The following is a 26,060-nucleotide window of genomic DNA, read 5'->3' on the forward strand; positions in this document are numbered from 1 at the left end:
CTCTCCCTCTCTTCCTGACTCTACCCATATCAACATACTGTCTGTCTCTCTCTCCCTCTCTCTTCCTGACTCTACCCATATCAACATACTGTCTGTCTCTCCTCTCTCTTCCTGACTCTACCCATATCAACATACTGTCTGTCTCTCTCCCTCTCTCTTCCTGACTCTACCCATATCAACATACTGTCTGTCTCTCTCTCTCTCTCTCTTCCTGACTCTACCCATATCAACATACTGTCTGTCTCTCTCTCCCTCTCTCTTCCTGACTCTACCCATATCAACATACTGTCTGTCTCTCTCTCCTCTCTCTTCCTGACTCTACCCATATCAACATACTGTCTGTCTCTCTCTCCTCTCTCTTCCTGACTCTACCCATATCAACATACTGTCTCTCTCCTCTCTCTTCCTGACTCTACCCATATCAACATACTGTCTGTCTCTCTCTCCCTCTCTCTTCCTGACTCTACCCATATCAACATACTGTCTGTCTCTCTCTCTCTCTTCCTGACTCTACCCATATCAACATACTGTCTGTCTCTCTCTCCTCTCTCTTCCTGACTCTACCCATATCAACATACTGTCTGTCTCTCTCTCCTCTCTCTTCCTGACTCTACCCATATCAACATACTGTCTGTCTCTCTCTCCCTCTCTTCCTGACTCTACCCATATCAACATACTGTCTGTCTCTCTCTTCCTGACTCTACCCATATCAACATACTGTCTGTCTCTCTCTCCCTCTCTCTTCCTGACTCTACCCATATCAACATACTGTCTATCTCTCTCTCCCTCTCTCTTCCTGACTCTACCCATATCAACATACTGTCTGTCTCTCTCTCCCTCTCTCTTCCTGACTCTACCCATATCAACATACTGTCTGTCTCTCCCTCTCTCTCTCTTCCTGACTCTACCCATATCAACATACTGTCTCTCTCTCCCTCTCTCTTCCTGACTCTACCCATATCAACATACTGTCTCTCTCTCTCCTCTTCCTGACTCTACCCATATCCATACTGTCTGTCTCTCTTCCTGACTCTACCCATATCAACATACTGTCTGTCTCTCTCTCCCTCTCTCTTCCTGACTCTACCCATATCAACATACTGTCTGTCTCCTCTCTCTTCCTGACTCTACCCATATCAACATACTGTCTGTCTCTCTCTCTCTCTCTTCCTGACTCTACCCATATCAACATACTGTCTGTCTCTCTCTCCTCTCTCTTCCTGACTCTACCCATATCAACATACTGTCTGTCTCTCTCTCCCTCTCTCTTCCTGACTCTACCCATATCAACATACTGTCTGTCTCTCTCTCCCTCTCTCTTCCTGACTCTACCCATATCAACATACTGTCTGTCTCTCTCTCCCTCTCTCTTCCTGACTCTACCCATATCAACATACTGTCTGTCTCTCTCTCCCTCTCTCTTCCTGACTCTACCCATATCAACATACTGTCTGTCTCTCTCTCCCTCTCTCTTCCTGACTCTACCCATATCAACATACTGTCTGTCTCTCTCCCTCTCTCTTCCTGACTCTACCCATATCAACGTACTGTCTGTCTCTCTCTCCCTCTCTCTTCCTGACTCTACCCATATCAACATACTGTCTCTCTCTCCCTCTCTCTTCCTGACTCTACCCATATCAACATACTGTCTCTCTCTCTCTCTCTCTCTTCCTGACTCTACCCATATCAACATACTGTCTGTCTCTCTCTCCCTATCTCTTCCTGACTCTACCCATATCAACATACTGTCTGTCTCTCTCTCCTCTCTCTTCCTGACTCTACCCATATCAACATACTGTCTGTCTCTCTCCCTCTCTCTTCCTGACTCTACCCATATCAACATACTGTCTGTCTCTCTCTCCCTCTCTTCCTGACTCTACCCATATCAACATACTGTCTGTCTCTCTCTCCCTCTCTTCCTGACTCTACCCATATCAACATACTGTCTGTCTCTCTCTCCCTCTCTCTTCCTGACTCTACCCATATCAACATACTGTCTGTCTCTCTCTCCCTCTCTCTTCCTGACTCTACCCATATCAACATACTGTCTGTCTCTCTCTCCCTCTCTCTTCCTGACTCTACCCATATCAACATACTGTCTGTCTCTCTCTCCCTCTCTCTTCCTGACTCTACCCATATCAACATACTGTCTGTCTCTCTCTCCCTCTCTCTTCCTGACTCTACCCATATCAACATACTGTCTGTCTCTCTTCCTCTCTCTTCCTGACTCTACCCATATCAACATACTGTCTGTCTCTCTCTCCCTCTCTCTTCCTGACTCTACCCATATCAACATACTGTCTGTCTCTCTCTCCCTCTCTCTTCCTGACTCTACCCATATCAACATACTGTCTGTCTCTCTCCTCTCTCTTCCTGACTCTACCCATATCAACATACTGTCTGTCTCTCTCTCCCTCTCTCTACCTGACTCTACCCATATCAACATACTGTCTGTCTCTCTCTCCCTCTCTCTTCCTGACTCTACCCATATCAACATACTGTCTGTCTCTCCCTCTCTCTTCCTGACTCTACCCATATCAACATACTGTCTGTCTCTCCCTCTCTCTTCCTGACTCTACCCATATCAACATACTGTCTCTCTCTTCCTGACTCTACCCATATCAACATACTGTCTGTCTCTCTCTTCCTGACTCTACCCATATCAACTCTCTCTCCTCTCTCTTCCTGACTCTACCCATATCAACATACTGTCTGTCTCTCTCTCCCTCTCTCTTCCTGACTCTACCCATATCAACATACTGTCTGTCTCTCCCTCTCTCTTCCTGACTCTACCCATATCAACATACTGTCTGTCTCTCTCTCCCTCTCTCTTCCTGACTCTACCCATATCAACATACTGTCTGTCTCTCTCTCCCTCTCTCTTCCTGACTCTACCCATATCAACATACTGTCTCTCTCTCCCTCTCTCTTCCTGACTCTACCCATATCAACATACTGTCTGTCTCTCTCTCTTCTTCCTGACTCTACCCATATCAACATACTGTCTGTCTCTCTCTCCCTCTCTCTTCCTGACTCTACCCATATCAACATACTGTCTGTCTCTCCCTCCTCTCTCTTCCTGACTCTACCCATATCAACATACTGTCTCTCTCTCCCTCTCTCTTCCTGACTCTACCCATATCAACATACTGTCTCTCTCTTCCTGACTCTACCCATATCAACATACTGTCTGTCTCTCTCTTCCTGACTCTACCCATATCAACATACTGTCTGTCTCTCTCTCCCTCTCTCTTCCTGACTCTACCCATATCAACATAATGTCTGTCTCTCTCTCCCTCTCTCTTCCTGACTCTACCCATATCAACATACTGTCTCTCCTCTCTCTTCCTGACTCTACCCATATCAACATACTGTCTGTCTCTCTCTCCCTCTCTCTTCCTGACTCTACCCATATCAACATACTGTCTGTCTCTCTCCCCTCTCTTCCTGACTCTACCCATATCAACATACTGTCTGTCTCTCTCCCCTCTCTTCCTGACTCTACCCATATCAACATACTGTCTGTCTCTCTCCCTCTTCCTGACTCTACCCATATCAACATACTGTCTGTCTCTCTCTCCCTCTCTTCCTGACTCTACCCATATCAACATACTGTCTGTCTCTCTCTCCCTCTCTCTTCCTGACTCTACCCATATCAACATACTGTCTGTCTCTCTCTCCCTCTCTCTTCCTGACTCTACCCATATCAACATACTGTCTGTCTCTCTCTCCCTCTCTCTTCCTGACTCTACCCATATCAACATACTGTCTATGTCTCTCCCTCCCTCTCTCTTCCTGACTCTACCCATATCAACATACTGTCTGTCTCTCTCTCCCTCTCTCTTCCTGACTCTACCCATATCAACATACTGTCTGTCTCTCTCTCCCTCTCTCTTCCTGACTCTACCCATATCAACATACTGTCTGTCTCTCTCCCTCTCTCTTCCTGACTCTACCCATATCAACATACTGTCTGTCTCTCTCTCCTCTCTCTTCCTGACTCTACCCATATCAACATACTGTCTCTCCCTCTCTCTTCCTGACTCTACCCATATCAACATACTGTCTGTCTCTCTCTCCCTCTCTCTTCCTGACTCTACCCATATCAACATACTGTCTGTCTCTCTCTCCCTCTCTCTTCCTGACTCTACCCATATCAACATACTGTCTATCTCTCTCTCCCTCTCTCTTCCTGACTCTACCCATATCAACATACTGTCTGTCTCTCTCTTCCTGACTCTACCCATATCAACATACTGTCTGTCTCTCCCTCTCTCTTCCTGACTCTACCCATATCAACATACTGTCTGTCTCTCCCTCTCTCTTCCTGACTCTACCCATATCAACATACTGTCTGTCTCTCCCTCTCTCTTCCTGACTCTACCCATATCAACATACTGTCTGTCTCTCTCTTCCTGACTCTACCCATATCAACATACTGTCTGTCTCTCACTCTCTCTTCCTGACTCTACACATATCAACATACTGTCTGTCTCTCTCTTCCTGACTCTACCCATATCAACATACTGTCTGTCTCTCTCCCTCTCTCTTCCTGACTCTACCCATATCAACATACTGTCTGTCTCTCTCTCCCTCTCTCTTCCTGACTCTACCCATATCAACATACTGTCTGTCTCTCTCTCCCCTCTCTTCCTGACTCTACCCATATCAACATACTGTCTGTCTCTCTCTCTCCCTCTCTCTTCCTGACTCTACCCATATCAACATACTGTCTGTCTCTCCTCCCTCTCTCTTCCTGACTCTACCCATATCAACATACTGTCTGTCTCTCTCTCTTCCTCCCTCTCTCTTCCTGACTCTACCCATATCAACATACTGTCTGTCTCTCTCTCCCTCTCTCTTCCTGACTCTACCCATATCAACATACTGTCTGTCTCTCTCCCTCTCTCTTCCTGACTCTACCCATATCAACATACTGTCTGTCTCTCTCTCCCTCTCTCTTCCTGACTCTACCCATATCAACATACTGTCTGTCTCTCTCTCCCTCTCTCTTCCTGACTCTACCCATATCAACATACTGTCTCTCTCCCTCTCTCTTGTCATATCAACATACTGTCTGTCTCTCTCTCTCTCTCTTCCTGACTCTACCCATATCAACATACTGTCTGTCTCTCTCTCCCTCTCTCTTCCTGACTCTACCCATATCAACATACTGTCTGTCTCTCTCTCCCTCTCTCTTCCTGACTCTACCCATATCAACATACTGTCTGTCTCTCTCTCCCTCTCTCTTCCTGACTCTACCCATATCAACATACTGTCTGTCTCTCTCCCTCTCTTCCTGACTCTACCCATATCAACATACTGTCTGTCTCTCTCTCCCCTCTCTTCCTGACTCTACCCATATCAACATACTGTCTGTCTCTCTCTCCTCTCTCTTCCTGACTCTACCCATATCAACATACTGTCTGTCTCTCTCTCCCTCTCTCTTCCTGACTCTACCCATATCAACATACTGTCTGTCTCTCTCCTCTCTCTTCCTGACTCTACCCATATCAACATACTGTCTGTCTCTCCTCCCTCTCTCTTCCTGACTCTACCCATATCAACATACTGTCTCTCTCTCTCTCTTCCTGACTCTACCCATATCAACATACTGTCTGTCTCTCTTCCTGACTCTACCCATATCAACATACTGTCTGTCTCTCTCTCCTCTCTCTTCCTGACTCTACCCATATCAACATACTGTCTGTCTCTCTCTCCCTCTCTCTTCCTGACTCTACCCATATCAACATACTGTCTGTCTCTCTTCCTCTCTCTTCCTGACTCTACCCATATCAACATACTGTCTGTCTCTCTCTCCCTCTCTCTTCCTGACTCTACCCATATCAACATACTGTCTGTCTCTCTCTCCCTCTCTCTTCCTGACTCTACCCATATCAACATACTGTCTGTCTCTCTCTCCCTCTCTCTTCCTGACTCTACCCATATCAACATACTGTCTGTCTGTCTCTCCTCTCTCTTCCTGACTCTACCCATATCAACATACTGTCTGTCTCTCTCCTCTCTCTTCCTGACTCTACCCATATCAACATACTGTCTCTCTCTCTCCCTCTCTCTTCCTGACTATACCCATATCAACATACTGTCTCTCTCTCCCTCTCTCTTCCTGACTCTACCCATATCAACATACTGTCTGTCTCTCTTCCTCTCTCTTCCTGACTCTACCCATATCAACATACTGTCTGTCTCTCTCTCCCTCTCTCTTCCTGACTCTACCCATATCAACATACTGTCTATCTCTCTCTCCCTCTCTCTTCCTGACTCTACCCATATCAACATACTGTCTGTCTCTCTCTCTCTCTCTTCCTGACTCTACCCATATCAACATACTGTCTGTCTCTCTCTCCCTCTCTCTTCCTGACTCTACCCATATCAACATACTGTCTGTCTCTCTCCTCTCTCTTCCTGACTCTACCCATATCAACATACTGTCTGTCTCTCTTCCTGACTCTACCCATATCAACATACTGTCTGTCTCTCTCTTCCTGACTCTACCCATATCAACATACTGTCTGTCTCTCTCTCCCTCTCTCTTCCTGACTCTACCCATATCAACATACTGTCTATCTCTCTCTTCCTGACTCTACCCATATCAACATACTGTCTGTCTCTCCCTCTCTCTTCCTGACTCTACCCATATCAACATACTGTCTGTCTCTCTCTCCCTCTCTCTTCCTGACTCTACCCATATCAACATACTGTCTGTCTCTCTCTCCCTCTCTCTTCCTGACTCTACCCATATCAACATACTGTCTGTCTCTCTCTCCCTCTCTCTTCCTGACTCTACCCATATCAACATACTGTCTGTCTCTCTCCCTCTCTCTTCCTGACTCTACCCATATCAACATACTGTCTGTCTCTCTCCCTCTCTCTTCCTGACTCTACCCATATCAACATACTGTCTGTCTCTCTCTCCCTCTCTCTTCCTGACTCTACCCATATCAACATACTGTCTGTCTCTCTCTCCCTCTCTCTTCCTGACTCTACCCATATCAACATACTGTCTGTCTCTCTCTCCCTCTCTCTTCCTGACTCTACCCATATCAACATACTGTCTGTCTCTCTCTTCCTGACTCTACCCATATCAACATACTGTCTCTCTCTTCCTGACTCTACCCATATCAACATACTGTCTGTCTCTCTCTCCCTCTCTCTTCCTGACTCTACCCATATCAACATACTGTCTGTCTCTCTCCCTCTCTCTTCCTGACTCTACCCATATCAACATACTGTCTGTCTCTCTCTCCCTCTCTCTTCCTGACTCTACCCATATCAACATACTGTCTGTCTCTCTCCCTCTCTCTTCCTGACTCTACCCATATCAACATACTGTCTGTCTCTCTCTCCTCTCTCTTCCTGACTCTACCCATATCAACATACTGTCTCTCTCTCCCTCTCTCTTCCTGACTCTACCCATATCAACATACTGTCTGTCTCTCCCTCCCTCTCTCTTCCTGACTCTACCCATATCAACATACTGTCTATCTCTCTCTTCCTGACTCTACCCATATCAACATACTGTCTGTCTCTCTCTCCCTCTCTCTTCCTGACTCTACCCATATCAACATACTGTCTGTCTCTCTCTCCCTCTCTCTTCCTGACTCTACCCATATCAAAATACTGTCTGTCTCTCTCTCCCTCTCTCTTCCTGACTCTACCCATATCAACATACTGTCTGTCTCCCTCTCTCTTCTGACTCTACCCATATCAACCTGTCTCTCTCTCTCTTCCTGACTCTACCCATATCAACATACTGTCTGTCTCTCCCTCTCTCTTCCTGACTCTACCCATATCAACATACTGTCTGTCTCTCTCTCCCTCTCTCTTCCTGACTCTACCCATATCAACATACTGTCTGTCTCTCTCTCTTCTCTTCCTGACTCTACCCATATCAACATACTGTCTGTCTCTCTCTCCCTCTCTCTTCCTGACTCTACCCATATCAACATACTGTCTGTCTCTCTCTCCTCTCTCTTCCTGACTCTACCCATATCAACATACTGTCTGTCCTCTCTCTTCCTGACTCTACCCATATCAACATACTGTCTGTCTCTCTCTCCCTCTCTCTTCCTGACTCTACCCATATCAACATACTGTCTGTCTCTCTCTCCTCTCTTCTGACTCTACCCATATCAACATACTGTCTGTCTCTCTCTCTTCCTGACTCTACCCATATCAACATACTGTCTGTCTCTCCTCTCTCTCTCTCTTCCTGACTCTACCCATATCAACATACTACCCATATCAACTCTGTCTCTCTCCCCTCTCTCTTCCTGACTCTACCCATATCAACATACTGTCTGTCTCTCTCCTCTCTCTTCCTGACTCTACCCATATCAACATACTGTCTGTCTCTCTCTCCCCTCTCTCTTCCTGACTCTACCCATATCAACATACTGTCTGTCTCTCTCTCCCTCTCTCTTCCTGACTCTACCCATATCAACATACTGTCTGTCTCTCTCTCCCTCTCTCTTCCTGACTCTACCCATATCAACATACTGTCTGTCTCTCTCTCTCTCTTCCTGACTCTACCCATATCAACATACTGTCTGTCTCTCTCTCCCTCTCTCTTCCTGACTCTACCCATATCAACATACTGTCTGTCTCTCTCTCCCTCTCTCTTCCTGACTCTACCCATATCAACATACTGTCTGTCTCTCTACTGACTCTACCCATATCAACATACTGTCTGTCTCTCCCTCTCTCTTCCTGACTCTACCCATATCAACATACTGTCTGTCTCTCTCTTCCTGACTCTACCCATATCAACATACTGTCTGTCTCTCTCTCCTCTCTCTTCCTGACTCTACCCATATCAACATACTGTCTGTCTCTCTCTCTCTCCCTGACTCTACCCTCAACCTGACTCTTACCCATATCAACATACTGTCTGTCTCTCTCTCCTCTCTCTTCCTGACTCTACCCATATCAACATACTGTCTGTCTCTCTCTCCCTCTCTCTTCCTGACTCTACCCATATCAACATACTGTCTCTCTCTCCCTCTCTTCCTGACTCTACCCATATCAACATACTGTCTCTCTCTCTCCCTCTCTCTTCCTGACTCTACCCATATCAACATACTGTCTGTCTCTCTCTCTTCCTGCTCTCTACCCATATCAACATACTGTCTGTCTCTCTCCCTCTCTCTTCCTGACTCTACCCATATCAACATACTGTCTGTCTCTCTCCCTCTCTCTTCCTGACTCTACCCATATCAACATACTGTCTGTCTCTCTCTCCCTCTCTCTTCCTGACTCTACCCATATCAACATACTGTCTGTCTCTCCCTCTCTCTACCTGACTCTACCCATATCAACATACTGTCTATCTCTCTCTCCCTCTCTCTTCCTGACTCTACCCATATCAACATACTGTCTATGTCTCTCCCTCCCTCTCTCTTCCTGACTCTACCCATATCAACATACTGTCTGTCTCTCTCTCCCTCTCTCTTCCTGACTCTACCCATATCAACATACTGTCTCTCTCTCTCCCTCTCTCTTCCTGACTCTACCCATATCAACATACTGTCTGTCTCTCCCTCCCTCTCTCTTCCTGACTCTACCCATATCAACATACTGTCTCTCTCTCCCTCTCTCTTCCTGACTCTACCCATATCAACATACTGTCTCTCTCTTCCTGACTCTACCCATATCAACATACTGTCTGTCTCTCTCTTCCTGACTCTACCCATATCAACATACTGTCTGTCTCTCTCTCCCTCTCTCTTCCTGACTCTACCCATATCAACATACTGTCTGTCTCTCTCCCTCTCTCTTCCTGACTCTACCCATATCAACATACTGTCTGTCTCTCTCTCCCTCTCTCTTCCTGACTCTACCCATATCAACATACTGTCTGTCTCTCTCCCTCTCTCTTCCTGACTCTACCCATATCAACATACTGTCTGTCTCTCTCTCTCCCTCTCTCTTCCTGACTCTACCCATATCAACATACTGTCTGTCTCTCTCTCCTCTCTCTTCCTGACTCTACCCATATCAACATACTGTCTGTCTCTCTCCCTCTCTCTTCCTGACTCTACCCATATCAACATACTGTCTGTCTGTCTCTCCCTCTCTCTTCCTGACTCTACCCATATCAACATACTGTCTGTCTCTCTCTCCCTCTCTCTTCCTGACTCTACCCATATCAACATACTGTCTCTCTCTCCCTCTCTCTTCCTGACTCTACCCATATCAACATACTGTCTGTCTCTCTCTTCCTGACTCTACCCATATCAACATACTGTCTGTCTCTCCCTCTCTCTTCCTGACTCTACCCATATCAACATACTGTCTGTCTCTCTCTCCCTCTCTCTTCCTGACTCTACCCATATCAACATACTGTCTGTCTCTCTCTCCCTCTCTCTTCCTGACTCTACCCATATCAACATACTGTCTGTCTCTCTCTCCCTCTCTCTTCCTGACTCTACCCATATCAACATACTGTCTGTCTCTCTCTCCTCTCTCTTCCTGACTCTACCCATATCAACATACTGTCTGTCTCTCCCTCCCTCTCTCTTCCTGACTCTACCCATATCAACATACTGTCTGTCTCTCTCTCCTCTCTCTTCCTGACTCTACCCATATCAACATACTGTCTGTCTCTCCCCTCTCTTCCTGACTCTACCCATATCAACATACTGTCTGTCTCTCTCTCCTCTCTCTTCCTGACTCTACCCATATCAACATACTGTCTGTCTCTCTCTCCCTCTCTCTTCCTGACTCTACCCATATCAACATACTGTCTCTCTCTCCCTCTCTCTTCCTGACTCTACCCATATCAACATACTGTCTGTCTCTCCCTCTCTCTTCCTGACTCTACCCATATCAACATACTGTCTCTCTCTCTCCCTCTCTCTTCCTGACTCTACCCATATCAACATACTGTCTGTCTCTCTCTCCCTCTCTCTTCCTGACTCTACCCATATCAACATACTGTCTGTCTCTCTCTCCCTCTCTCTTCCTGACTCTACCCATATCAACATACTGTCTGTCTCTCTTCCTCTCTCTTCCTGACTCTACCCATATCAACATACTGTCTGTCTCTCTCTCCCTCTCTCTTCCTGACTCTACCCATATCAACATACTGTCTGTCTCTCTCTCCCTCTCTCTTCCTGACTCTACCCATATCAACATACTGTCTGTCTCTCTCTCCCTCTCTCTTCCTGACTCTACCCATATCAACATACTGTCTGTCTCTCTCTCCCTCTCTCTTCCTGACTCTACCCATATCAACATACTCTATCTGTCTCCTCTCTTCCTGACTCTCATATCAACATACTGTCTGTCTCTCTCTCTCTTCCTGACTCTACCCATATCAACATACTGTCTGTCTCTCTCTCCCTCTCTCTTCCTGACTCTACCCATATCAACATACTGTCTGTCTCTCTCTCCCTCTCTCTTCCTGACTCTACCCATATCAACATACTGTCTGTCTCTCTCTCCCTCTCTTCCTGACTCTACCCATATCAACATACTGTCTGTCTCTCTCTCCCTCTCTCTTCCTGACTCTACCCATATCAACATACTGTCTGTGTCTCTCCTCTCTTCCTGACTCTACCCATATCAACATACTGTCTGTCTCTCTCTCCCTCTCTCTTCCTGACTCTACCCATATCAACATACTGTCTGTCTCTCCCTCTCTCTTCCTGACTCTACCCATATCAACATACTGTCTGTCTCTCTCTCCCTCTCTCTTCCTGACTCTACCCATATCAACATACTGTCTGTCTCTCTCTCCCTCTCTCTTCCTGACTCTACCCATATCAACATACTGTCTCTCTCTCTCTTCCTGACTCTACCCATATCAACATACTGTCTGTCTCTCCCTCTCTCTTCCTGACTCTACCCATATCAACATACTGTCTGTCTCTCTCTTCCCTCTCTCAACATACTGTCTGTCTCTCTCTCCTCTCTCTTCCTGACTCTACCCATATCAACATACTGTCTGTCTCTCTCTCCCTCTCTCTTCCTGACTCTACCCATATCAACATACTGTCTGTCTCTCTCTCCCTCTCTCTTCCTGACTCTACCCATATCAACATACTGTCTCTCTCTCTTCCTCTCTCTTCCTGACTCTACCCATATCAACATACTGTCTGTCTCTCTCTCCCTCTCTCTTCCTGACTCTACCCATATCAACATACTGTCTGTCTCTCTCTCCCTCTCTCTTCCTGACTCTACCCATATCAACATACTGTCTGTCTCTCTCTCCCTCTCTCTTCCTGACTCTACCCATATCAACATACTGTCTGTCTCTCCCTCTCTCTTCCTGACTCTACCCATATCAACATACTGTCTGTCTCTCTCTCCCTCTCTCTTCCTGACTCTACCCATATCAACATACTGTCTGTCTCTCTCTTCCTGACTCTACCCATATCAACATACTGTCTGTCTCTCTCTCCCTCTCTCTTCCTGACTCTACCCATATCAACATACTGTCTGTCTCTCTCCCTCTCTCTTCCTGACTCTACCCATATCAACATACTGTCTGTCTCTCTCCTCCCTCTCTCTTCCTGACTCTACCCATATCAACATACTGTCTGTCTCTCTCTCCCTCTCTCTTCCTGACTCTACCCATATCAACATACTGTCTGTCTCTCTCTCCCTCTCTCTTCCTGACTCTACCCATATCAACATACTGTCTGTCTCTCTCTCCCTCTCTCTTCCTGACTCTACCCATATCAACATACTGTCTGTCTCTCTCTCCCTCTCTCTTCCTGACTCTACCCATATCAACATACTGTCTGTCTCTCTCCCTCTCTCTTCCTGACTCTACCCATATCAACATACTGTCTATCTCTCTCTTCCTGACTCTACCCATATCAACATACTGTCTGTCTCTCTCTCCCTCTCTCTTCCTGACTCTACCCATATCAACATACTGTCTGTCTCTCTCTCTCTCTTCCTCTCTCTTCAACTGACTCTACCCATATCAACATATCAACATACTGTCCTCTCTCTTCTCTACCCATATCAACATACTGTCTATCTCTCTCTTCCTGACTCTACCCATATCAACATACTGTCTGTCTCTCCCTCTCTCTTCCTGACTCTACCCATATCAACATACTGTCTGTCTCTCTCTCCCTCTCTCTTCCTGACTCTACCCATATCAACATACTGTCTGTCTCTCTCTCTCCTCTCTCTTCCTGACTCTACCCATATCAACATACTGTCTGTCTCTCTCTCCCTCTCTCTTCCTGACTCTACCCATATCAACATACTGTCTGTCTCTCTCCTCTCTCTTCCTGACTCTACCCATATCAACATACTGTCTGTCTCTCTCTCCCTCTCTCTTCCTGACTCTACCCATATCAACATACTGTCTGTCTCTCTCTCCTCTCTCTGACTCTACCCATATCAACATACTGTCTGTCTCTCTTCCTGACTCTACCCATATCAACATACTGTCTGTCTCTCTCTCCCTCTCTCTTCCTGACTCTACCCATATCAACATACTGTCTGTCTCTCTCTCCCTCTCTCTTCCTGACTCTACCCATATCAACATACTGTCTGTCTCTCTCTCCCTCTCTCTTCCTGACTCTACCCATATCAACATACTGTCTGTCTCTCTCTCCCTCTCTCTTCCTGACTCTACCCATATCAACATACTGTCTGTCTCTTCCTGACTCTACCCATATCAACATACTGTCTGTCTCTCTCTCTCTTCCTGACTCTACCCATATCAACATACTGTCTGTCTCTCTCTCCCTCTCTCTTCCTGACTCTACCCATATCAACATACTGTCTGTCTCTCTCTCCCTCTCTCTTCCTGACTCTACCCATATCAACATACTGTCTCTCTCTCCTCTCTCTTCCTGACTCTACCCATATCAACATACTGTCTGTCTCTCTCTCCCTCTCTCTTCCTGACTCTACCCATATCAACATACTGTCTGTCTCTCTCTCCCTCTCTCTTCCTGACTCTACCCATATCAACATACTGTCTGTCTCTCTCCCTCTCTCTTCCTGACTCTACCCATATCAACATACTGTCTGTCTCTCTCTCCCTCTCTCTTCCTGACTCTACCCATATCAACATACTGTCTCTCTCTCCTCTCTCTTCCTGACTCTACCCATATCAACATACTGTCTGTCTCTCTCTCTCCCTCTCTCTTCCTGACTCTACCCATATCAACATACTGTCTGTCTCTCCCTCTCTCTTCCTGACTCTACCCATATCAACATACTGTCTTCTCTCTCTCCCTCTCTCTTCCTGACTCTACCCATATCAACATACTGTCTGTCTCTCTCCCTCTCTCTTCCTGACTCTACCCATATCAACATACTGTCTGTCTCTCTCTCCCTCTCTCTTCCTGACTCTACCCATATCAACATACTGTCTGTCTCTCCTCTCTCTTCCTGACTCTACCCATATCAACATACTGTCTGTCTCTCTCTCCCTCTCTCTTCCTGACTCTACCCATATCAACATACTGTCTGTCTCTCCCTCCTCTCTCTTCCTGACTCTACCCATATCAACATACTGTCTGTCTCTCTCTCCCTCTCTCTTCCTGACTCTACCCATATCAACATACTGTCTGTCTCTCTCTCCCTCTCTCTTCCTGACTCTACCCATATCAACATACTGTCTGTCTCTCACTCTCTCTTCCTGACTCTACACATATCAACATACTGTCTGTCTCTCTCTTCCTGACTCTACCCATATCAACATACTGTCTGTCTCTCTCTCCCTCTCTCTTCCTGACTCTACCCATATCAACATACTGTCTGTCTCTCTCTCCCTCTCTCTTCCTGACTCTACCCATATCAACATACTGTCTGTCTCTCTCTCTCTCTTCCTGACTCTACCCATATCAACATACTGTCTGTCTCTCTCTCCCTCTCTCTTCCTGACTCTACCCATATCAACATACTGTCTGTCTCTCCTACTCTCTCCCTCTCTCTTCCTGACTCTACCCATATCAACATACTGTCTGTCTCTCCCTCTCTCTTCCTCTCTCCCTCTCTCTCTCTCTTCCTGACTCTACCCATATCAACATACTGTCTGTCTCTCTCCCTCTCTCTTCCTGACTCTACCCATATCAACATACTGTCTGTCTCTCTCTCCCTCTCTCTTCCTGACTCTACCCATATCAACATACTACTGTCTCCCTCTCTCTTCTGACTCTACCCATATCAACATACTGTCTCTCTCTCCCTCTCTCTTCCTGACTCTACCCATATCAACATACTGTCTGTCTCTCTCTCCTCTCTCTTCCTGACTCTACCCATATCAACATACTGTCTGTCTCTCTCTCCCTCTCTTCCTGACTCTACCCATATCAACATACTGTCTGTCTCTCCCTCTCTTCCTGACTCTACCCATATCAACATACTGTCTGTCTCTCTCTACCCTCAACATACTCTCTCTCTTCCTGACTCTACCCATATCAACATACTGTCTGTCTCTCTCTCCCTCTCTCTTCCTGACTCTACCCATATCAACATACTGTCTGTCTCTCTCTCCCTCTCTCTTCCTGACTCTACCCATATCAACATACTGTCTGTCTCTCCCTCTCTCTTCCTGACTCTACCCATATCAACATACTGTCTGTCTCTCTCTCCCTCTCTCTTCCTGACTCTACCCATATCAACATACTGTCTGTCTCTCTCTCCCTCTCTCTTCCTGACTCTACCCATATCAACATACTGTCTGTCTCTCTCTCCTCCTCTCTCTTCCTGACTCTACCCATATCAACATACTGTCTGTCTCTCTCTTCCTGACTCTACCCATATCAACATACTGTCTGTCTCTCTCTCCCTCTCTCTTCCTGACTCTACCCATATCAACATACTGTCTGTCTCTCTCTCCCTCTCTCTTCCTGACTCTACCCATATCAACATACTTCCTGTCTACCCATATCAACATCTCCCTCTCTCTTCCTGACTCTACCCATATCAACATACTGTCTGTCTCTCCCTCTCTCTTCCTGACTCTACCCATATCAACATACTGTCTGTCTCTCTCTCCCTCTCTCTTCCTGACTCTACCCATATCAACATACTGTCTGTCTCTCTCTCCCTCTCTCTTCCTGACTCTACCCATATCAACATACTGTCTGTCTCTCTCTCCCTCTCTCTTCCTGACTCTACCCATATCAACATACTGTCTGTCTCTCTCCCTCTCTCTTCCTGACTCTACCCATATCAACATACTGTCTGTCTCTCTCTCCCTCTCTCTTCCTGACTCTACCCATATCAACATACTGTCTCTCTCTCTCCCTCTCTCTTCCTGACTCTACCCATATCAACATACTGTCTGTCTCTCCCTCCCTCTCTCTTCCTGACTCTACCCATATCAACATACTGTCTCTCTCTCCCTCTCTCTTCCTGACTCTACCCATATCAACATACTGTCTCTCTCTTCCTGACTCTACCCATATCAACATACTGTCTGTCTCTCTCTTCCTGACTCTACCCATATCAACATACTGTCTGTCTCTCTCTCCCTCTCTCTTCCTGACTCTACCCATATCAACATACTGTCTGTCTCTCTCTCCCTCTCTCTTCCTGACTCTACCCATATCAACATACTGTCTGTCTCTCCCTCTCTCTTCCTGACTCTACCCATATCAACATACTGTCTGTCTCTCTCTCCCTCTCTCTTCCTGACTCTACCCATATCAACATACTGTCTGTCTCTCTCTCCCTCTCTCTTCCTGACTCTACCCATATCAACATACTGTCTGTCTCTCTCTCCCTCTCTCTTCCTGACTCTACCCATATCAACATACTGTCTGTCTCTCTCTCCCTCTCTCTTCCTGACTCTACCCATATCAACATACTGTCTGTCTCTCTCTCCCTCTCTCTTCCTGACTCTACCCATATCAACATACTGTCTGTCTCTCTCCCTCTCTTCCTGACTCTACCCATATCAACATACTGTCTCTCTTCCTCTCTCTTCCTGACTTCTGACCCATATCAACATACTGTCTGTCTCTCTCTCCCTCTCTCTTCCTGACTCTACCCATATCAACATACTGTCTGTCTCTCTCTCCCTCTCTCTTCCTGACTCTACCCATATCAACATACTGTCTGTCTCTCTCTCTCCCTCTCTCTTCCTGACTCTACCCATATCAACATACTGTCTGTCTCTCTCTCCCTCTCTCTCCTGACTCTACCCATATCAACATACTGTCTGTCTCTCTCTCCTCTCTCTTCCTGACTCTACCCATATCAACATACTGTCTGTCTCTCTCTCCTCTCTCTTCCTGACTCTACCCATATCAACATGTCTGTCTGTCTCTCTCTCCCTGACTCTACCCATATCAACTCTCTTCCTGACTCTACCCATATCAACATACTGTCTCTCTCTCTCCCTCTCTCTTCCTGACTCTACCCATATCAACATACTGTCTGTCTCTCTCCCTCTCTCTTCCTGACTCTACCCATATCAACATACTGTCTGTCTCTCTCCTCTCTCTTCCTGACTCTACCCATATCAACATACTGTCTCTCTCTCTCCCTCTCTCTCTGACTCTACCCATATCAACATACTGTCTGTCTCTCTCTCTTCCTGACTCTACCCATATCAACATACTGTCTGTCTCTCTCTCCTCTCTCTTCCTGACTCTACCCATATCAACATACTGTCTGTCTCTCTCTCCCTCTCTCTTCCTGACTCTACCCATATCAACATACTGTCTGTCTCTCCCTCTCTCTTCCTGACTCTACCCATATCAACATACTGTCTGTCTCTCCCTCTCTCTTCCTGACTCTACCCATATCAACATACTGTCTGTCTCTCTCTCCCTCTCTCTTCCTGACTCTACCCATATCAACATACTGTCTGTCTCTCTTCCTCTCTCTTCCTGACTCTACCCATATCAACATACTGTCTGTCTCTCTCTCCCTCTCTCTTCCTGACTCTACCCATATCAACATACTGTCTGTCTCTCTCTCCCTCTCTCTTCCTGACTCTACCCATATCAACATACTGTCTGTCTCTCTCTCCCTCTCTCTTCCTGACTCTACCCATATCAACATACTGTCTCTCTCTCCCTCTCTCTTCCTGACTCTACCCATATCAACATACTGTCTCTCTCTTCCTGACTCTACCCATATCAACATACTGTCTGTCTCTCTCTCCCTCTCTCTTCCTGACTCTACCCATATCAACATACTGTCTGTCTCTCTCTCCCTCTCTCTTCCTGACTCTACCCATATCAACATACTGTCTGTCTCTCCCTCTCTCTTCCTGACTCTACCCATATCAACATACTGTCTGTCTCTCTCTTCCTGACTCTACCCATATCAACATACTGTCTGTCTCTCTCTCCCTCTCTCTTCCTGACTCTACCCATATCAACATACTGTCTGTCTCTCCCTCCCTCTCTCTTCCTGACTCTACCCATATCAACATACTGTCTGTCTCTCCCTCCCTCTCTCTTCCTGACTCTACCCATATCAACATACTGTCTCTCTCTTCCTGACTCTACCCATATCAACATACTGTCTGTCTCTCTCTCCCTCTCTCTTCCTGACTCTACCCATATCAACATACTGTCTGTCTCTCTCTCCCTCTCTCTTCCTGACTCTACCCATATCAACATACTGTCTGTCTCTCTCTCCCTCTCTCTTCCTGACTCTACCCATATCAACATACTGTCTGTCTCTCCTCCCTCTCTTCCTGACTCTACCCATATCAACATCTGTCTCTCTCTCTCTCTCTTCCTGACTCTACCCATATCAACATACTGTCTGTCTCTCTCTCCCTCTCTCTTCCTGACTCTACCCATATCAACATACTGTCTGTCTCTCTCTCCCTCTCTCTTCCTGACTCTACCCATATCAACATACTGTCTGTCTCTCTCTCCCTCTCTCTTCCTGACTCTACCCATATCAACATACTGTCTGTCTCTCTCTCCTCTCTCTTCCTGACTCTACCCATATCAACATACTGTCTGTCTCTCTCTCCCTCTCTCTTCCTGACTCTACCCATATCAACATACTGTCTGTCTCTCTCTCCTCTCTCTTCCTGACTCTACCCATATCAACATACTGTCTGTCTCTCTCTCCCTCTCTCTTCCTGACTCTACCCATATCAACATACTGTCTGTCTCTCTCTCCCTCTCTCTTCCTGACTCTACCCATATCAACATACTGTCTGTCTCTCTCCCTCTCTCTTCCTGACTCTACCCATATCAACATACTGTCTGTCTCTCTCCCTCTCTCTTCCTGACTCTACCCCATACTGTCTGTCTCTCTCTCTCTCTCTTCCTGACTATCAACTGTCATACTATCTGTCTCTCTCTCCTCTCTCTTCCTGACTCTACCCCCATATCAACATACTGTCTGTCTCTCTCTCTCTTCCTACCCTCAACATACTCCTCTCTCTCTTCCTGACTCTACCCATATCAACATACTGTCTGTCTCTCTCTCCCTTCTCTTCCTGACTCTACCCATATCAACATACTGTCTGTCTCTCTCTCCCTCTCTTCCTGACTCTACCCATATCAACATGTCTGTCTGTCTCTCTCTTCCTGACTCTCTATCAATCATACTCTTCTGTCTGTAATCTCTCTCCCTCTCTCTTCTTCTGACCTACCCATATCAACATACTGTCTGTCTCTCTCTCTTCCTCTCTCTTCCTGACTCTACCCATATCAACATACTGTCTGTCTCTCTCTCCCTCTCTCTTCCTGACTCTACCCATATCAACATACTGTCTGTCTCTCTCTCCTCTCTTCCTGACTCTACCCATATCAACATACTGTCTGTCTCTCTCTCCCTCTCTCTTCCTGACTCTACCCATATCAACATACTGTCTGTCTCTCTCTCCCTCTCTTCCTGACTCTACCCATATCAACATACTGTCTGTCTCTCTCTCCCTCTCTTCCTGACTCTACCCATATCAACATACTGTCTGTCTCTCTCTCTTATCAACTCTCTACCCATATCAACATACTCTCTCTCTCCTCTCTCTTCCTGACTCTACCCATATCAACATGTCTGTCTCCCTCTCTCTTCCTGACTCTACCCATATCTCTCTCTTCCTGACTCTACTCTACCCATATCAACATACTGTCTGTCTCTCTCTCCCTCTCTCTTCCTGACTCTACCCATATCAACATACTGTCTGTCTCTCTCTCTACCCTACCTCTCTTCCTGACTCTACCCATATCAACATACTGTCTGTCTCTCTCTCCTCTCTCCTGACTCTACCCATATCAACATACTGTCTGTCTCTCTCTCCCCTCTCTCTTCCTGACTCTACCCATATCAACATACTGTCTGTCTCTCCCTCTCTCTTCCTGACTCTACCCATATCAACATACTGTCTGTCTCTCTCCCTCTCTCTACCTGACTCTACCCATATCAACATACTGTCTGTCTCTCTCTCTCTCCCTCTACCCATATCAACATACTGTCTGTCTCTCTCTTCCTGACTCTACCCATATCAACATATCTGTCTCTCTCTCCCTCTCTCTCTGACTCTACCCATATCAACATACTGTCTGTCTCTCTCCCTCTCTCTTCCTGACTCTACCCATATCAACATACTGTCTGTCTGTCTCTCTCTCCTCTCTCTTCCTGACTCTACCCATATCAACATACTGTCTCTCTCTCTACCCATATCAACATACTCTCTCTTCCTGACTCTACCCATATCTGCCCATATCAACATACTGTCTCTCTCTCCCTCCTCTCTCTCTTCCTGACTCTACCCATATCAACATACTGTCTGTCTCTCTCTCCCTCTCTCTTCCTGACTCTACCCATATCAACATACTGTCTCTCTTCCCTCTCCCTGACTGTCTCTCTCTTCCTGACTCTACCCATATCAACATACTGTCTGTACTGTCTCTCTCTCCCTCTCTCTTCCTGACTCTACCCATATCAACATACTGTCTGTCTCTCTCTCCCTCTCTCTTCCTGACTCTACCCATATCAACATACTGTCTGTCTCTCCTCTCTCTTCCTGACTCTACCCTTCCATACTGTCTCTCTCCCCTCTCTCTTCTGACTCTACCCATATCAACATACTGTCTCTCTCTCTCCCTCTCTCTTCCTGACTCTACCCATATCAACATACTGTCTCCCTCTCTCCTGACTCTACCCATATCAACATCTCTTCCTGACTCTACCCATATCATACTGTCTGTCTCTCTCCCTCTCTCTTGACTCTACCCATATCAACATACTGTCTGTCTCTCTCTCCCTCTCTTCCTGACTCTACCCATATCAACATACTGTCTGTCTCTCTCTTCCTGACTCTACCCATATCAACATACTGTCTGTCTCTCTCTCCCTCTCTCTTCCTGACTACCCTACCCATATCAACATACTGTCTGTCTCTCTCCCTCTCTCTTCCTGACTCTACCCATATCAACATACTGTCTGTCTCTCTCTCCCTCTCTCTTCCTGACTCTACCCATATCAACATACTGTCTGTCTCTCTCTCCCTCTCTCTTCCTGACTCTACCCATATCAACATACTGTCTCCCTCTCTCTCTCTCCTGACTCTACCCATATCAACATACTGTCTGTCTCTCTCTCCCTCTCTCTTCCTGACTCTACCCATATCAACATACTGTCTGTCTCTCTCTCCCTCTCTCTTCCTGACTCTACCCATATCAACATACTGTCTGTCTCTCTCTCCCTCTCTCTTCCTCTCTCCCATATCAACATCTGTCTCTCTCTCTCCTGACTCTACCCATATCAACATACTGTCTGTCTCTCTCCCTCTCTCTCTGACTCTCTCTCATCTCTCTTCCTGCCCATATCAACATACTCTCTCTCCCATCTCTTCCTGACTCTACCCATATCAACATACTGTCTGTCTCTCTCCCTCTCTCTTCCTGACTCTACCCATATCAACATACTGTCTGTCTCTCTCTCCCTCTCTCTTCCTGACTCTACCCATATCAACATACTGTCTGTCTCTCTCTCCTCTCTCTTCCTGACTCTACCCATATCAACATACTGTCTCTCTCCTCTCTCTTCAACATACTGTCTGTCTCTCTCCCTCTCTCTTCCTGACTCTACCCATATCAACATACTGTCTGTCTCTCTCTTCCTGACTCTCCATATCAACATACTGTCTGTCTCTCTCCTCTCTCTTCCTGACTCTACCCATATCAACATACTGTCTGTCTCTCTCCTCTCTCTTCCTCTCTTCCTGATACTGTCTGTCTCTCTCTCCCTCTCTCTTCTACCCATATCAACATACTGTCTGTCTCTCTCTCCCTCTCTCTTCCTGACTCTACCCATATCAACATACTGTCTGTCTCTCTCTCCCTCTCTCTTCCTGACTCTACCCATATCAACATACTGTCTATGTCTCTCTCTCCCTCTCTCTTCCTGACTCTACCCATATCAACATACTGTCTGTCTCTCTCTCCCCTCTTCCTCTACCCATATCAACATACTGTCTGTCTCTCTCTCCCTCTCTCTTCCTGACTCTACCCATATCAACATACTGTCTGTCTCTCTCTCCTCCTCTCTCTCTCTGCCCATATCCATACCTGATACTCTTCCTGACTCTACCCTCTACTGTCTGTCTCTCTCTTCCTGACTCTACCCATATCAACATACTGTCTGTCTCTCTCTCCCTCTCTCTTCCTGACTCTACCCATATCAACATACTGTCTGTCTCTCTCCCTCTCTCTTCCTGACTCTACCCATATCAACATACTGTCTGTCTCTCTCCCTCTCTCTTCCTGACTCTACCCATATCAACATACTGTCTGTCTCTCTCTCCCTCTCTCTTCCTGACTCTACCCATATCAACGTACTGACAAATCACTGGTTTGTTTGTCATTGAAGAGATAAGATCTTTCTCTTTCTTCTTTCCCCTTTCTCTCTCTCACACATTGTCTATCACCTCTCTGTCTCTCTCTCTCTCCCTCTCTTTTCAAACCCTACTCCCAGAGGAGTGATGGCCTGTCTTTGATCTTGGCTGACAGTGTCTGCTGAGTGGTTGATCTCTGTAGGAGGTTAGCTCTGGTTGGCCAGTTCTGCTTGGTCAGTGCATCCTCGGAGCTGCATCAGCCATCGCCCTCTGAAGGTCAACGCCAATCTGTCACTTCTCAGGGAGGAGAGGGAAGGTGAGATGAAGCAGAGAAGGATGAGAAGAAAAGACAGATGGAGACAGTGTTCGACAGTGTTCGTGTGCAGTCTGACTTTACAGAAAGGAACTTAGTAGTGCTGCAAATGCAGTCACCAAGTGTAATACACTTCTGCAGTGGTAGGAGGATTTATTTCGGTCTCTCTCTAGATCCTGTCTGTCTGTCTGTCTGTCTGTCTGTCTGTCTGTCTGTCTGTCTGTCTGTCTGTCTGTCTGTCTGTCTGTCTGTCTGTCTGTCTGTCTGTCTGTCTGTCTGTCCTCCTCTACTGGGTATATACAGTGGGGCAAAAAAGTATTTAGTCAGCCACCAATTGTGCAAGTTCTCCCACTTAAAAAGATGAGAGAGGCCTGTAATTTTCATCATATGTACACTTCAACTATGACAGACAAAATTAGAAAAAAAAATCCTGAAAATCACATTGTAGGATTTTTTATGAATTTATTTGCAAATTATGGTGGAAAATAAGTATTTGGTCACCTACAAACAAGCAAGATTTCTGGCTCTCACAAACCTGTAACTTCTTCTTTAAGAGGCTCCTCTGTCCTCCACTCGTTACCTGTATTAATGGCACCTGTTTGAACTTGTTATCAGTATAAAAGACACCTGTCCACAACCTCAAACAGTCACACTCCAAACTCCACTATGGCCAAGACCAAAGAGCTCGTCTGAGATATCGTCTGTATCTCACTTGTCCATCCTCATTCTCTCCACTTAAACCACTTCCTTTTCTAACCTCTCTGTATCCTGGTCTAACCTCTAACCTCTCTATTTCCTAACCCCTGGTCTTACCCCAAACCTCTATATATCCTGGTCTAACCTCTAACCTCTCTATATCCTGGTCTAACCTCTAACTTCTCTATACCCTAGCCCCCAGTCTAACCTCTAACCTCTATATATCCTGGTCTAACCTCTAACCTCTCTATTTCCTAGCCCCTAGTCTTACCATAACCTCTCTATTTCCTAGCCCCTAGTCTTACCCATAACCTCTCTATTTCCTAGCCCCCAGTCTTACCCATAACCTCTCTATTTCCTAGCCCCTAGTCTTACCCATAACCTCTCTATTTCCTAGCCCCTAGTCTTACCCATAACCTCTCTATTTCCTAGCCCCTAGTCTTACCATAACCTCTCTATTTCCTAGCCCCCAGTCTTACCCATAACCTCTCTATTTCCTAGCCCCCAGTCTAACCCATAACCTCTATTTCCTAACCCCTAGTCTTACCCATAACCTCTCTATTTCCTAACCCCTAGTCTAACCCATAACCTCTCTATTTCCTAACCCCTAGTCTTACCCATAACCTCTCTATTTCCTAACCCCTAGTCTTACCATAACCTCTCTATTTCGAAGCCCCCAGTCTTACCCATAACCTCTCTATTTCCTAGCCCCCAGTCTTACCCATAACCTCTCTATTTCCTAGCCCCCAGTCTTACCCATAACCTCTCTATTTCCTAACCCCTAGTCTTACTATAACATCTCTATTTCCTAGCCTTCAGTCTTACCATAACCTCTCTATTTCCTAACCCCTAGTCTTACCCATAACCTCTCTATTTCCTAACCCCTAGTCTTACCCATAACCTCTCTATTCCCTGCCCCAGTCTTACCCATAACCTCTCTATTTCCTAACCCCTAGTCTTACCATAACCTCTCTATTTCCTAGCCCCCAGACTTACCCATAACCGCTCTATTTCCTAGCCCCCAGTCTAACCCATAACCTCTCTATTTCCTAACCTTCAGTCTTACCATAACCTCTCTATTTCCTAACCCCTAGTCTTACCCATAACCTCTCTATTTCCTAACCCCCAGTCTTACCCATAACCTCTCTATTTCCTAGCCCCCAGTCTTACCCATAACCTCTCTATTTCCTAGCCCCCAGTCTAACCCATAACCTCTCTATTTCCTAGCCCCCAGTCTTACCCATAACCTCTCTATTTCCTAGCCCCTAGTCTTACCCATAACCTCTCTATTTCCTAACCCCTAGTCTTACCCATAACCTCTCTATTTCCTAACCCCTAGTCTTACCATAACCTCTCTATTTCCTAACCCCTAGTCTTACCCATAACCTCTCTATTTCCTAGCCCCCAGTCTTTCCCATAACCTCTCTATTTCCTAGCCCCTAGTCTTACCATAACCTCTCTATTTCCTAACCCCTAGTCTTACCCATAACATCTCTATTTCCTAGCCCCCAGTCTTACCCATAACCTCTCTATTTCCTAGCCCCCAGTCTTTCCCATAACCTCTCTATTTCCTAGCCCCCTAGTCTTACCCATAACCTCTATTTCCTAACCCTAGTCTTACCCATAACATCTCTATTTCCTAGCCCCAGTCTTACCCATAACCTCTCTATTTCCTAGCCTTCAGTCTTACCCATAACCTCTCTATTTCCTAGCCCCCAGTCTTACCCATAACCTCTCTATTTCCTAGCCCCCAGTCTTACCCATAACCCATAACCTCTCTATTTCCTAAGCCTTCAGTCTAACCCATAACCTCTCTATTTCCTAACCCCTAGTCTATTTTAGTCCCATAACCTCTCTATTTCCTAGCCCCCAGTCTTACCCATAATCTCTCTATTTCCTAGCCCCTAGTCTTACCATAACCTCTCTATTTCCTAGCCCCTAGTCTTACCCATAACCTCTCTATTTCCTAGCCCCCAGTCTTACCCATAACCTCTCTATTTCCTAACCCCTAGTCTTACCCATAACCTCTCTATTTCCTAGCCCCTAGTCTTACCCATAACCTCTCTATTTCCTAACCTCTAGTCTTACCCATAACCTCTCTATTTCCTAACCCCTAGTCTTACCCATAACCTCTCTATTTCCTAGCCCCCAGTCTTACCCATAACCTCTCTATTTCCTAGCCCCTAGTCTTACCCATAACCTCTCTATTTCCTAACCCCTAGTCTTACCCATAACATCTCTATTTCCTAGCCCCCAGTCTTACCCATAACCTCTCTATTTCCTAGCCCCCAG

At 46.2% G+C, this 26,060-nt stretch overlaps 1 pseudogene; it reads left to right on the forward strand.

Annotated features, from left to right (window-relative positions):
- Nucleotides 1–26,060, forward strand: part of LOC135574139 (uncharacterized) — a 154,636-nt pseudogene that overhangs the window by 121,456 nt on the left and 7,120 nt on the right.

The sequence above is a fragment of the Oncorhynchus nerka genome, linkage group LG12 (genome assembly GCF_034236695.1).
Source record: "Oncorhynchus nerka isolate Pitt River linkage group LG12, Oner_Uvic_2.0, whole genome shotgun sequence".
Lineage (NCBI taxonomy): Eukaryota > Metazoa > Chordata > Actinopteri > Salmoniformes > Salmonidae > Oncorhynchus > Oncorhynchus nerka.